Below are 15600 nucleotides of genomic sequence, written 5' to 3'. Positions count from 1 at the left end.
CTGTAAACATTTTATTCAAATAAACTGGGAAATAAGACTAGGGTAGGGGGAGTATTTCACCATTTACTGGATAAAATTTCACTTGATATCTTATTTTTATTGTAATACCTCACCCCTACTTTCAATTGACTAGTTTCTCTGAATCTAGAGTTTCTATAGTTCAATTTATCCCCCCAAAAGCTTTTGGTTTCCCCACAGGGAGTTGGCAGGGAAGCAAAGGAGACTTTGGTTTTAACTCTATTTTATGCTCACTTTAAATTGGCCACTATACTTTTCATCCCATTGTCCATCTCCTCTGGAAATATATGGTGCTTCTATTCTGGCCTTTATAGGATTTACTTGCTGAATTAGTGTTCTCTGTTATAGGCATCGTTTGTGCTCATATCGAGGCTTAAAGTCTTTTTACAATTTTATGTTAGTAACCATAATGTGTCCACTTTCAACAATATATCTTATAAATATTTATGGATATCATTCATTGACTGTGGCTTTCTTTTCCATTGATACCCACTTACTGTTATTTTAGTGGAGTTGCATAAGGCAGTAAAAATAAATGAACATTTTAATTCAAGCCATTTAATTTTATGTCTGAGGTTGATAAGGCTTTCATATGATTATTGCTCATTCTCTTTTTCTTTTTTGAATTGTCAGCTCATAGTCTTTTCCCATTTTTCTTTTTGGGTTGTGTATGTATGTGTTTTTGCTTTATTGTTTGTAGGCAATCTTTACTCCCTAGGAGATGAAAATAATTGGAACAAGAAAGAAATTTGGGTCATAAGATACACAAATATGACATCCCTTTTGACTAAGAAAAGCAAAATATTTATTAAAAATATTTCTAATTATTTACAAAAAGTATTATGAAGCTCTTACTGCATATTACACACTGTGCTAAAATGTAGAAATTGCAAAACTTAATTTTCATTTTTCTCAAAATATAAGATTCATTTTCTGTGGCCCCTCAGATGCACTCAACCTCATCTACCCATCTAGTCTTAGCTGTTTGTCTCTCCCCTAACCTGAGCAACACTACATATAATTTTATTGAGATTGCATTATCCATAGGCCAGTTTGTGGAGAATTTACTTCTTTATAAAACTGTATTTTTCAGAAATGAACGTTTGCCATTTTAACCACTTTAAATGTCAGTTTATATGCATTTAAGTACATTTACAATGTTATACAACAATCACTACCATCCCTCTCTAAAACTTTTTCATAACTGCAAATTGATATCCCATATCCATTAAACAATAAATCCCAATATCCTCCTTCTCACAGTCCCTGGCAGCCAGAATTCTATTTTCTATGTCTATGAATTTGGCTATTCTAAGCATCTCATTTAATGGTATCATACAGTATTTGTCCTTTTGTGTCTGGCTTATTTCAGTTGGGATAATGCCTTTAAAATTCATATTGCAACATGTGTCAGAATTTCCTTGTTTTTAAGACCAAATAATATTCAATGTATGTATACACCACATTTCGTTTATCCATTCATCTGTCAATAGACACTTGGGTTGCTTCCCCCTTTTAGTTACTGTGAATAGTGCTACTGTAAATGTGGATATACAAATATCTGTTTAAGACTCTCTGTTTTCAATTATTTCAGAAGTAGAATTGCTGGATCATATGATAATTTCATTTTTAGTTTTTGAGGAATGGTGATGACATTTTCCATAGCAGCTGAGCCATTTTACATTCCCAGTACTAGGACTTCCAATCTCACCACATCCTTGCCAACACTTGTTATTTTCTGCGTTTTTGATAATAACCATCCTAATGGGTATGAAGTGGCATTTCATTGTGGTTTTAATTTACATTCCCTAATGATTAGCTATGTTGAGCATAATTTCATCATGTCTTATTATCCATTTGTATATCTTCTTTAGAGAAAGGTCTATTCAAGCCTTTCCATTTTTAAATTGAGTTGTTTATGTTTTCTTGGTTTTGTTGAGTTGTAGGAGTTCTTCACTCTGGACATTAACCCTTTATAAGACACGATTTGCAAGTATTTTCCCCATTTTTGGGGTTGCATCTAATTCTTTTGATAATGTCTTTTGATGTATAAAAGTTTTAATTTTGATGTAGTCCAATTTATCTGTTTTTCTTGTGCTTTTTGTGTTACATCCAGGAAATCACTGCCAACTCAAATGTCACAAAGATTTTTGCCTGTTTATTTCTAAGAGTTTTACAGTTTTTAGGTCTTAGGACTATTTAGGTTTTTTATACATTTTGAGTTAATTTTTTAAATATATGGTATCAAGTAGAGGTCCAACTTCATCCTTTTGCATGCAGATATCCAGTTTTCCAAACACCATTTTTTTCATTCATTAATTTTTGAAAATTCTTGGACAGCATATCTTTAATTGTTGCTTCTGTCATATACTCTCTAACCTCTTTTTCTTTTAGAATATTTAACAGTGTACAACATACCTCTTACTCTTTTCTGATTTTTCACCCCTTCTTCTGTGTTTCAATCTAGTCTTTTACAGTGATTTATTATTCTATTTTATAGTGATCTTTGTTGTGTCTAATCTAATAAACCCATTTATTCTTAATTTTGGTTACTATATTTTTTAGGTTTTGTGCCTCAAGAGAATGAACTCTATGGGTTGACCTAAGTTCCACCCATTAGGAGTACTGACACAGAAGAGTAAAGGAAGGGAGGAGAGCAAATTTATAACCCTGGTTTCCTCCCTCCATCCCTGAAGGGTATCTGTATTCGTGCAGGATTATGTTCTGGTAGCCAGTTCTCTTAAAAATTTATCTGAGTCCAGTAGCTGCTCTTCCCTCACCTCTTCAGGCTTAAAAGAAATTATGTACCCTGCTAGTACCAGTTTTTAGGCAATGCACTAACTCGTGTTTTCCTAATAATCCTACACTTTGCTTTGTCCTTTTATTCAATCTTCCTCAAATCACTCAATTTGGGTGAACTATTTTTTTCTACCTGGGATATTACCTCTAGTGAATTTTATATATAGAAAGTCTTATTTTTTTTTCAATATTTTCTTTACTGGTTTCAGGAATTTGTCATACTTTCAAAGGACATTTTCATACAAGTATTGTATAAAGTGTCTCGTGTTTCCTTTTACCACTTTTTTTTTTCATGGTGCATTATCTTTAATTAACTGTAGAGAATTCCAGTAATCACCAAGACACCAATTCACCCACTGTTCTATTTGGTTACCAGTGTCTTGTCTATCTCTTCAGCAATGGTGAGGCAGATACCCTTTCCATGGGAAAGAGAAATCCATGGCTTATTGTCTTTGCCAATAACAAAAATGTTGGAGGGCTGGATGGCAAATTTGTTGCTATTGGTATCTTTCATGTGAACTATACTGAAAGAACCCCGGGTCTCTCTCTCTTGGTGATTACACCAATTCTTCCCAGGTTAACACATTCAGTTACCATATACAAATTACCAGTATCGAACCTGATGGAATCAGTAAACTTTCAAGTCTCCAAATCAATGTGAATGATGAAGGGATCAGGGGAGTTGATGGTGTGAACATCAGGGGTCATTAGATGAAGGATTCCTTTTGTTTCCACAAGAATCTTTGTCACTTTGCAAAACTTGGACTTGCCCTCCTCAGATGAAATACAGTGAATAGCGAAGTGACTCTTGGTGTCACAGATTAGACCGAAATTCTCTTTAGTCTTATTACCACTTGGCACATCCATAAAACCAACATGTAAGTTAGATCAGTTTGGACCTTGGCACCAATGAAGCATTACATGTTTATCTTCCTTACTTTATCTTCTTTTATGGCATGCTTAAGCCTATTCTTTAGGAAAATGATGAAAGGGAGATAGTCTCTCAGACAATGGCAACTTGGAGATGGTTGAGGAGCTAACATATCAGTTTATCCAACTTCCAGTGTTTTAGAGTTGCTTTCTGCTTCAGATGCTTTTTGGAACCATAGGCCATGGCTGTTCCAGGCATGAAAAAAACTCTTTTCACAACTTCAGATATTACATTCAAATCTATGATTCATCTGGTATGTCTTATGATATTAGAAATGAGGTATTACTCATTTTTTCCTATAATTTTTGTAGCTATTTTTCTCTGATTTATTTTCTATTTGACTTTTTGAAAGTTTATCAAATTAAAAACAATACTAGTATTTTTATTGAACAAATATAAAATGTATAAATTAATTTAGGTATAAGTAAAATCTTGGAATCCACTTACACATGAATATAGTACTCTTTCCACTTGTTCAAGTCTTCATTTGTATTTCCCACTAGTATTTTATTTTTAGGTTTTCTTTGAGAGGTTTTGTTTTGTTTTGTTTTGTTTAACCCTAGATACATTGCACAGTTGTTAAGTTACTGTAAATGTCTCCTTTTATTATTAATTGATTTACATATTTGAAACCTAGTGATTCTTGACCCAGCTACCTTCATTTTGAACCCAGACACTTTATTGAGTTCTTTTTATGTTTGTAATAGTTATAATTTTTTTTAGTTTTCCTTTAACCAGCCTCTGGTAAGAGTAAAATAGAAGAAGTTCTCAGACTCTGTGTTCAACTGAAACTTTACACAAGAAGTGACCTTTTAACTGAGTCCCCGGGTTTCAGATGGGATTTTGATAGTTGCAAATAAAGGTGAGAGGCATATGGGAAGAATGTTCTAGATTAAGAAAGGAATAGCTTTTTATGTGTGGAATCACCATGGCAGCCGGCACCCTGTGCATATATCCTGAAAACTGGAGGGCCTTCAAGTCTCTCATTGCTGCTCAGTACAATGGGGCTTAGGTCCATGTACTCTCTGCAACCCCTACTTCCACTTTGGCCAAATCAACCACACTCCCCAATTTCTCTATAAATTTCCTGTCAGCAAGTTTCCAGCATTTAAGGGTGACAATGGTTTCTGTGTGTTTGACAGCAATGCCAGTGCCTACTCTGTGAGCAATAAGGAGCTGTGGGGAGGTACTCCAGAGGCAGCAGAGCTCAAAGGTGAGCTTCGCTGACAGTGACATAGTGACCCCAGTCAGTACCTGGGTGTTCCCCACTTTGGGCATTGTGTACCACAAAAAGTAGGCAACAGAGAATGCAAAGAAGGAAGTAAGGCAAATTCTGGGGCTACTGGATGCTCACTTAAAGACAAGGACTTTTTTGGGCATCTGGGTGGCTCAGTGGGTTAAGCTGCTGCCTTCGGCTCAGGTCATGATCTCAGGGTCCTGGGATCAAGTCCCGCATCGGGCTCTTTGCTCAGCGGGGAGCCTGCTTCCCTCTCTCTCTCTGCCTGCCTCTCTGCCTACTTGTGATCTCTGTCTGTCAAATAAATAAATAAAATCTTAAAAAAAAAAAAAAAACAAGGACTTTTCTGTGGGCGAATGTGTGACACTGACTGACATCACAGTTGTCTGCACCCTGTTGTGGCTCTATAAAAAGGTCCTGGAGCCTTCTTTCCACCAGGCCTTCCCTGACACCAGCCACTGGATCCTCCCCTGCATTAACCAGCCCCAGTTTGGGGCTATCTTGGGGGAAGTGAAACTCTGTATGAGAAGATAGACCAGGTCGATGTTAAAATTTGCAGAGAGCCATCCTGAAAAGATTACTCCATGGAAAGAGAAGCGTTCTTGAGAAGAGAAGCAGAAGCCCCAGGCTGAGTGGAAAGAGGAGAAAAAGACCGCTGTCCCTGCTCCTGAGGAGAAGATGGATGACTGTAAGCAGGTGTTGACTATTGAGTCAAAGGCCGAGGATCCCTTTGCTCACCTGTCCAAGAATACCTTTGTATTGGTTGAATTTAAGTGCAAATAATCCAATGAGGAAACCCTCTCTGTGGTGCTGCCCTATGTTTGGTAGCACTTTGCTAAGGATGGCTGGTCTCTGTGCTATTCTGAGGACTGCTTCCCCGAGAGCTCACCCAGACCTTCATGAGCTGCAACCTCACCACTGGGCTGTTCTAGAGGTTGGACAAACCAAGGAAGAATGTTTTTGCCTGTGTCACTCCCTTTGGAGCCAACAATAGCAGCTGGTCTGGGTCTTCTAAGGCCAGGATCTTGCTTTTCTGTTGAGTCCAGACTGGCAGGTGGACTAAGAGTCAGAGTCATATACATGGCAGAAACTGGATCTTGGCAGTGAGGAGAATCCAGACACTGGTTTCAGAGTTTGTTTCCTGGGAGGAGAACTTCCATCATGTGGGCAAAGCATTCAGTTAGGGAAAGATCTTTAAGTGAACATCTCTTGCCATCACCTATCATCCTGAACCTGTCCTTCAGGGAGATAGGCATCAGTAAAGGCAACTGAACATTGGAAGAAAAAGAGAGAAAGGAACACTATATAATGGTTAAAAGAAACAAAGCACATGGTCAATTTGAAGACTTGCATGTCATTCAGTATCATGTGGCAATGGGTTATGAAGTGCAAAGTTGTGAGACATGAAAAAGATAGGGAAAAAATGAGTTCATTTAGGGACCTTAAAGAAGTTTAGGAATCATGCTAAGAACAAAGGAAGCAATTGAATTTTAGCCAAAGAGCAAGTAAGATGACTATCAATATGGAGAATGAAATTTTGTGCTTCATATGGCTGATATAAGTGTGTTGCAATGATATGGGAGTAAACTTTGTTTCACAAATAAAGAGGAATGCATGGGTTGAAGGCCTATTAATGAGGTAGCACCTGCAAGAATTGATGACTCCCTGGCAGGGAGAAGAAAGGAGAGGGAGAGGTGAAGCATTCTGGCTGGGCCAGTGGTTGGAGCAGGAAAAGATCTGTGAGAAGGAGAGGAATTCAGATTTGTTGAGGTTGAATTTGAGAAGCCTGTGGAACATATACATACTAATTTACAAAATATGTCCATATGTTGGATCCAGTCATTCATTTATTTAATGAATATTGATTAAATGTCCTCTCCAAATCAGATCTTTCTCCTTGAGCTATGCCTCCTGCACTATTATAACAATCAAGATGGTATGGTATAAAAATATTTGTTATTTATATATTTTATATCCAAAAAGAAGCAAAGTGATTGTTATGGGCTGAATTATGTCTCTTTAAAATTTATGTTGCAGCTCTAACCCCCAGCCTCTCACAATGTAGGCATATTTAGAAATAAGATCTTCAAAGGGGTGATTAAGCTAAAATGAAACTGCTAGATTTCCAACAACAGTGTAAGAGGGTTCCCCTTTCTTCACAACTTCTCCTTCATTTGTTATTTCTTGCCTCGTAGATTTTTGCCATTCTAACTGGTGTAATGTGGTATCTCAGTGTGGTTTTGATTTGAATTTCCCTGATGGCTAATGATGATGAACACTTTTTCAGATATCTGTTAGTCATTTGTATGTCTTCTTTTGAGAAGTGTCTGCTCATGTCTTCTGCCCATTTTTTGACTTGATTACTGTTTTTTTGGGTGTTAAATTTGAGAAGTTCTTTATAGATCTTGGATATCAACCCTTTGTCTATAGTGTCATTTTCAAATATCTTCTCCCATTCTGTGGGTTATCTCTTTGTTTTGTTGACTGTTTCCTTTTCTGTGCAGGAGATTTTTATCTTGATGAAATCCCAAAAGTTCATTTTTGTTTTTGTTTCCCTTGCCTTTCGAGATATGTCTTGAAAGAAGTTGCTATGGCTGATGTTGAGGAGGTTACTGCCTATGTTCTCCTCCAGGATTTTGATGGGTTGAGGTCTTTCACATTGAGGTCTTTCTTCTATTTAGAGTTTATCTTTGTGTATGGTGTAAGAGAATTGTTGAGTTTCACTCTTTTGTATATAACTGTTTGATTTTCCCAGCACCATTTATTGAAGACACAGTCTTTTTTCCATTGGATACTTTTTTCCTTTTTTGTCGAAGATTAGTTGACTATGGAGCTGAGGTTCCATAACTGGGCCCTCTATTTTGTTCCATTGCTTTATGTGTCTGTTTTTGTGTCAATACCATGTTATCTTGGTGACCACAGCTTTGTATATAACTTGAAATCAGGCAATGTGATGCCCCAGCTTTGTTTTCCTTTTTCAACATTTCCTTGGGAATTCAGGGTCTTTTATGGTCCTGTACAAATTTTAGGATTGTTTGTTCCAGAATTTTTGAAAAATGCCATTAGTATTTTCATCAGGATGTTGTTGGAAGTATAGATTGCTCAGAGAAGCATGGACATTTTAACAATGTTTATTTGTCCAAATGAGCATGGGTCTTCAGGAGACAAACTGAGTGTTTTGGAAGGGAAGGGAAGGTGGGTGAGCTTTGTGATGGGTATTAAGGAGGGCACAGATTGCATGGAGCACTGGGTGTTACATGAAAAGAATAAATCATGGAACACTACATCAAAAACTAATGATGTACTGTATGGTGACCAATATAACACAATAAAAAAAGATGAGACTATTAGAGTAGGGTTCTAATCCAGTATGACTAGTGTCCTTATAAGAAGAGGAAGAGGTATCAAGAATGTCCACACACAGTAGAACAAATATATAAAAATTTTAAGAGAATGGCCATCTGGAAGCCAAGGAGGGAGTCCTCAGAGGAAGCTAACTTTGCTGGCACCTTAATTTTGGACTTGTAGCCTCTGAAAGTGGGAAAAAATAAATTTCTAGGTTTGTTTTTGTTTTTGTTTTTATGGCAGCCAGTATGTGGTATTTTTAATGGCAGCCCTAGCAACAAATACATGCTAATAATTAAAACATGTATGTACATGCACACAGAGCAAATTAATGATAAAGAGAAATCAAGAAATAGACAAAGAAGATACATAAGAATTATTTTTTTCTAAATTTATTAAGGAATAATTGACAGATGTAATCATATATATTGAGAGTGTACATAATGATTTGATGTATACACACACACACATACACACACACATCCTGAATGATTTCTAAGATCAAAATAATTAACCATCACCTCAGGTTAGCTTGCATGTGTGTATGGTAAGGTTTAAGATATACTCTTAGTGACTATCAAGTACACTTCACTGTATTATTAACTATAGCAATTTATTTGTCTTGAACATTTTTCAGAAGTAACTAAATATTTAAATGGAATATTAAGTTGGACTGTGTTCTCTCAGCAAAGGATATAATTTATTAATAGAACTTTAAAATGTTTGATTCACTTCTTTTATTACCATTTTCTTTGGTCAAATAACTTTGCATTATTCCTGAGAGTCTCAGAATGATGCAAATCCAGGGATAAAATATGGAAATTAAAATGTATCTTATTCTGTGACATGAAGTAATTAGATCATTTGCTTCAGTATGTTGACCTTTCATTTATAAGCTATTTTTTGAAACATATTCTTAATGTATTATACAGAAGCAATGTTCTCAGAAGGGTAAATAGCAAAGGTAATGATTTACTTTTTTTTTCTTTTTAGTAAATGCCAGTTCTTCAGCCTTTAACAAATTATTGCTAAAAACTAAACTCATACTTCAGTGTTTCTGGAACATATAATTTGTGATATCAACATGAAAGCACTAGCAGTGAAAGAAAGCTGGCTCAGTAAAGATGAAAGCTAAGAGGATAGCGTCTGTGGACCACTTCAAATCAAGGTACTTTATTCACAATCACTGCCTCTCTTTTAGACTATAGACAAGTTGTCCAAGAGAGTTCACCCTTCAGTGTTTCCAGAGGTTGAGATTTAAATAATGTTTTTGCACTTTGGTAAATTTACTTTTTAAGAAGCATCACTCAGAGTATGGTGTTTTGGTTTTTTGTGGGTTTTTTTGTAATTTTATTTTTTTTTTCAGTGTTCCAAGATTCAGTATTTATGCACCACACTCAGTGCTCCATGCAATATGTGCCCTCCATAATACCTACCACCAGGCTCACCCAACACTCCCCACAAAACCCTCAGTTTGTTTCTCAGAGAATGTTTTAAAAGCATCGGATGTTCTCTTTAAAGGCTTGAAAAATAGCATGATGGCACAGTTGCAGAGGTGAGACAGGCCTCAGTGACCTTAGGCCTCTGATTTGAGTAATTCAGTAGTTTGGAAGCCAATTCAAGTGGACTTAAGCAATAGAAAGAACCTGCTGGTACACATGCTGAAAAGGCCAGAGTGTTGGCAGAATACAGGTACAGATTTAGGCTTCTACTCCATCTTTCAGGGATTCTTTTCAGAATTCCTCTTTAGTTTGTTGGCTATATTCCATCAAAGGCTCAAAGATGTTATAGCAGGTCCTGACCTCTCTAAATGAATTGTGGCCAAACAGGACCCAACCCTGGAGCCTGGAGTGAGTATAAGTCCTACTAATAACCCAAGGAAAGGAGATATTCTAAGGATCCCTCTATTCTTAGATGTGAATTTACACTGAGATCTTCTTTTTTATTTTAAATAAAAATCATCTGGGTTCATTTTGAAAGACCTCACTAGTTCATAAATTTGATTCTAATAATGACCAAATAATTTTGCTTTTAGAATAATATACACTCACCCAGTATAATACATTTTGCTCATAATGCCCAAGCAAGTCTGTGACATAGATAGTATTTTTATTTCCAGTACTGCTGTGCTTATTTTGAAAGGGGTAGAAGACCATCTTTCTAAGGAGGACCCACTGGTTGATTTAACGTAGAGATCAGGCAATTACAAATCGATACTTACAAGGCTCCTTTAGGGAAATACATTTTATTAGGTGCTAATTTGGCTGATTAGGCAGCAATCAGACTTCTTTGTATTCTAAATAAAGCAGTTAATATGACAATATTGTTTCATTTACTCTGATTAGGATTCTTAATTAGGTCATGAAGGATATTTAAGATAAATGATGACAAGTCCAGGAAGAAGTTAGGAATCTGATTTAGAGTTGATCTTGTCTTCCTTAACTATACTTAATGCCGCAGAAGAACTAAGGGAAACATTGTTTGTACTCATGTCTTAATATTTATTGCATGGATACAATATTATCTCTGTGGCACGGAATCTCATATATACACTCATCCAACAATCATTTCCTTACATTCAAAGATCTTACCGGCTCAATGGGGAAGATATATACATGCATGAACATAAGTCTAAATTCTTAAAAGAAATATAAATAACATTATGGTACAGGAAGGAAGAAAGAACAATGCAAATGCCCCTAAAGTTGTGGAAAGTCTTCCTAGAGGGAGAAATCTTTCAACTGGTACTTGAAAGATGAGAGCAGTGATCAGAGCTCCACGTACCCCTGAAGAGTGATGCCATAAAGGAGAAATATATGTGACTGTACATTGATTCCATAATGGGAAATGATGGTATGAAGGAAATATTCTGACCAAATTTACAATGGGAGGTCTTGAATCTCGTGGTGAGAAATTTAAACCACATTTTATAGCTAATGAGGAACCATCAAAGAAAGTACAATGAGGGAGTAAAAGATTACATAGAATATTTATTACATATACCAGTAACTCTTATGGCCGCATGAAGCATTGAGCATTGAGAGACTTTCAATACTCAAAGGAAAAGAGGAAAAGAAGGCAGGAAAATCAGTTATTAACTGATTGCGGTAGTCTTAGTGAAAACTATTTCCTGAGTATCATTAGAGTGAAAGGAAGAGTCGGAATTGAGAGACATTTAGAAAATGACATTAATAAATTTTGATGATGCAAAGGATGAGATGAATGTGAAAATCAGACATAACTATCTCTCTGATGTGAGGAATTTGAGGAACAAGACAGAGGATCATAGAGGAAGGGAGGGAAAAATGAAACAAGATGAAACCAGGGAGAGAGATAAACCGTAAGAGACTCTTAATCTCAGGAAACAAACTGATGGTTGCTGCAGCGTGGGAGGGGAGGGACGGGGTGGCTGGGTGATGGACATTGGGGAGGGTATGTGCTATGGGGAGTGCTGGGAACTATGTAAGCCTGATGAATCACACACCTGTACCCCTGCGGCATATAATACATTATATGTTAATTTAAAAAAATCAGACATAACTGTGGCTAAGGTTGCTCATTATCTTTCAGTATTGCTTCTCTTTTTCTTATTTTATTGCAGTGTCCCAAATTTTAGCTGGACGTATTACCACCCAACTAACAGATTGTATTTTTGAATCTCCATAGCTGGGTGTGGTCCTAGATTTAAATTCAGGCCTGTGAGGTCTAAGTGCAACTTCTGGAATTTGTCCATGAAAGAGACATGTTTCTCTCTCCCATTTTTTCCTTCCAGATGCTGTGATATGGATGGAATATGCTACAGCGTCACCGACCCATCCCGTACTCTGGAGTGGAAGCCAAGTGCTGCCGATGCCGCCTGTCCTTGTGAGGAGCGGGAAAGTGGGAGTGAGTCACTGGTGATGGTGGGTCAGCCTGGGAAGGCTTGCTTCTGGCTGCTTTTCACCTGACACACAAATAAAGGTACAAGTATTTTTTGTCATTCACGTTTTAACTTTTTATATGATATACACCTAAGCTTATTCCTGATTGATTCAGTGATGTCAGATGTCATATTGGAGAAATTACAGAGTTGTCAGAGTAGAATCATTTCTACTAGAGTTGCTAGTAGAGTTTCTAGTAGAGTTGCATTTTAATCATAAACAGTCCCCAAATCTCAGTGGCTCAAATCAACAAAGGGGTTTTTTTCTTGCTCTGTCACAAGGCCATGTCTTTCCTTAAGCGAATATGGAAATGGCATCCTCTTTGTTCACAGAAGGAGAAGAAAACCAAAAATATTGGTGAACACCATTAGTATTTACCATAGATTTTTGAAAAATGATGATGTCGTTAACCAGAAAGAGAAAGGAACGAAGGAAGAAGAAGGTAGAGATAATGAATTTAATTATGGCTATCTTGCCCATGGAATTCAGGTTCTTTGCTTTTAGTGTAAAACTGGAAATATGGATCTGGAATCTGAGTGCCAGTGGGAGTGAGGCTGAGATTCATCTGTATACCTCTAGAATTTGAATCACGGGCATACAGACTACTTGGAGCCAGAGAGCAGAGAGAAGGTATGTGATAGTATCTTAGAGAATTCCTACATTGAAATGTGCAAAGAAAAGAAAATTGTCCAGTGAAAGCATGTGAAGACTGGTCAGAAAAGTAGCAGGGAAGCCAGGGCAGAGTAGGGTCCCAGGACCCAAAAGAGAATTTGGCAGAGAAGGGGTGTCAAACAAAAGAACAATGGATTATTCAAGAAAGCGAATTTCAGAGCAGTGGTAGTTGGAGAGCCAGATTGCTGTAAGTCATGAAGCAAGTGGGATGAGGCGACACATATTCTGAAAGTAGCAGTGAGGAGTTTAGAGAATGACAGGGGGGAAAAAATAGATTAATAGAACACACCGGAGCCCAGCCAACCTTACAAATGTCTAGGAAGATGCAAATTTTAGGAATTAACATGTTATTGGTTAGTTATATAAGCTTTATAAGCATCCACTTTAAGCCAATATTAAGTATTAAAGCAGCTAACCCCCTCCCCTGCATTTATACAGTTATCTGTAAGACTTTCTTTGGCAGAAGCAAAATAGAGCTATGCAAAGGACTCAAATCATTCTACCCCAGTAGGATGGTAGTGTGCCGGCAAATAATGCCAAACCCTAGTGGCAAAAAAAATGTGCGAAAACTCAGTGTAATCCAGAAAGAATCTAGAAAAAAGCAATGCCAGTAATCAAGATTGAATGGCTAAACCAACAGGAGCTATTTTCAGCAAGGCTAATAAAGAACTCTGTGTGCTAGGGATGGTCTCTTGACAGAATCATTTTCCTCCCTGGTCCTGCCTTCTTCTGTATTATCCACCTACCTCAGGACTAAATCATTTTTACTTAGCAACAGAGTAAATTTTCCTACTTCATTACTTTCTCCAACTTATTTTTTACTCAGCATATAACAGAAGTGTAACATTGAGGTCTTGAATAATAAATGTATAAATTATGGGCAAATCTGAAGTGGTTGACAGTAAATATACTTCCTTACAAGTCCAAATTAAATTTTACTCACATATGGCAAAATCATGCATAATGTGTGTGGCAGGCTGAAAAATCAATGATCAATGAGAAATTGGACGTGTAATAGATTACTTAGTGGAGAACAACAGTTATAGACTCTAGGTGAATCAAGCTGAGTTTTCCATCTTTTATTTTTTTTAAATTTTATTTATTTATTTTGAGAGAGAGAGCACAAGTGAAGGGGAGTGGCGGACAAAGGCAGAGGGGGAAGCAAGCTCACCACTGAGCAGAGAGCCCAATGCAATAGGAAGCTTAATCCCAGGACCCTGTGATCATGACCTGAGCTGAAGGCAGATGCTTAAACCACTGAGCCACCCAGGTGCCCCTCAAGCTGAATTTTCTGTTTAATCTTATGAAAATCTTTTCCTGTTGAAAGCATTAAGCAATATCATTATTTACATGTTACGATTAGAGGAGTCATTTAAGAACTAATTTTGAATTTAATTTCTGTACCTATCTATATTTTAACTTATTTGAGAAACTGATTCACATATCCAGGTTCTTTCAGTAGCAAATTTATAAACTACACCCTGCCTTACTTTGAAGCAAAATTTGAATTAAATAATTTTACCTTGTAAAAATAATGAGATCTTTTTTTACTGAAAAAAATTACAGTACATATTATATTAAGATAGAAGGAAATTCTAATATCTTTCAAAGTGCTTAGTAACCATCACTAAGGAAACAATTCAGAGCGCCTATTTGTTGAGCTAACAGAAATATGTAATAGTCACAAACACATACACATAACCCAACAGGGTTTATGCAGTCATTCCAAATACTGCCACTCTGAAATATCCATGTGTAATGCAGTAACTGTTCAGCTAAATTTATTTCCTAAATGAGAAATTCTCTTTCACTGGTCTTGAGAGTGTTTAAAAAATTAACTGAAGTTAATTATATAGAAGCATAATCTTGAATCAGACTGGGAATGGTTGTATGCCATGAGCTAAATTGGTACCTGAAAACAACCTAAACAGTATATTGCTAAAGAAGCAGCTTATATTGGGGTTGAAAAAAGAAAAATATGGTATGCTTTCAGGTTTATCATTGATCTTGTGCACTGCCTTCTTCCAGTTGCTTCATTGGTTTGTTTAGATTTGATTCATCCAAACTGTCATGATATTATGTATACCCTAAGAATAAATGTATCCCCTGACTGATTGCTCAGTAAAGCCTCTAAATTGCAGTTAAGATGTGCCATGGTATTAGTGAGAGGGGGACATTACCAAAACACTGTGTCCAGAACTAATATGAGCCCCTGATGAGTGGCAGGAAAACCAACTGAACTGCAATTCTTTGTAAGACAGAGGATAGGAAGAGCCACTGGGGAGGAGATACAGAGTGTGTTGTTGTGGGCTATGGTATTTCATGCAGTATAGCAGATTAAAAGAGTGAATGTGGGTGAATATAAAAAATAAGACATGAACATGAGGAGAGAAGTTTTTAATTCTTACCAGGAGAACTTTGGAAAGTATACTATGAGAGAATTTAGATAGAGGACATGCTTTCTCTGATTCCCTGTTTGTAAATTAGCAGGCATGTTTTTGTAGAAAAAGTACTTCAACTTTGGTGGTGGTGGTGGTTCCTGTTCTCATTTTTGCTCCTCCTCCTTCCCTTCTCCCCCAAAATATCGAATAGGATTGATTCTCTCTGGTAATTCTCTGTTTACAAGATCTTCATTACTGGGGAACTGATTGTGTCATTGAACAGGTAGGTGATTAATT

General features: G+C 36.7%; 2 pseudogenes; one reads left to right on the top strand and one right to left on the bottom strand.

Annotated features, from left to right (window-relative positions):
• Nucleotides 1-3166: 3166 nt before the first annotated feature.
• On the bottom strand, nt 3167-3931 carry LOC101678201 (annotated as a pseudogene).
• A 745-nt stretch (nt 3932-4676) lies between these two features.
• LOC101678522 lies at nt 4677-6187 on the top strand (annotated as a pseudogene).
• The last annotated feature ends 9413 nt before the right edge of the window (nt 6188-15600 follow it).

Source organism: Mustela putorius, unplaced genomic scaffold (assembly GCF_011764305.1).
Source record: "Mustela putorius furo isolate JIRA1106 unplaced genomic scaffold, ASM1176430v1.1 tig00003869_pilon_pilon_pilon, whole genome shotgun sequence".
Taxonomy (NCBI): domain Eukaryota; kingdom Metazoa; phylum Chordata; class Mammalia; order Carnivora; family Mustelidae; genus Mustela; species Mustela putorius.
Note: the sequence above shows the minus strand (reverse complement) of the source record. Positions and strands in the feature narration are given on the sequence as shown.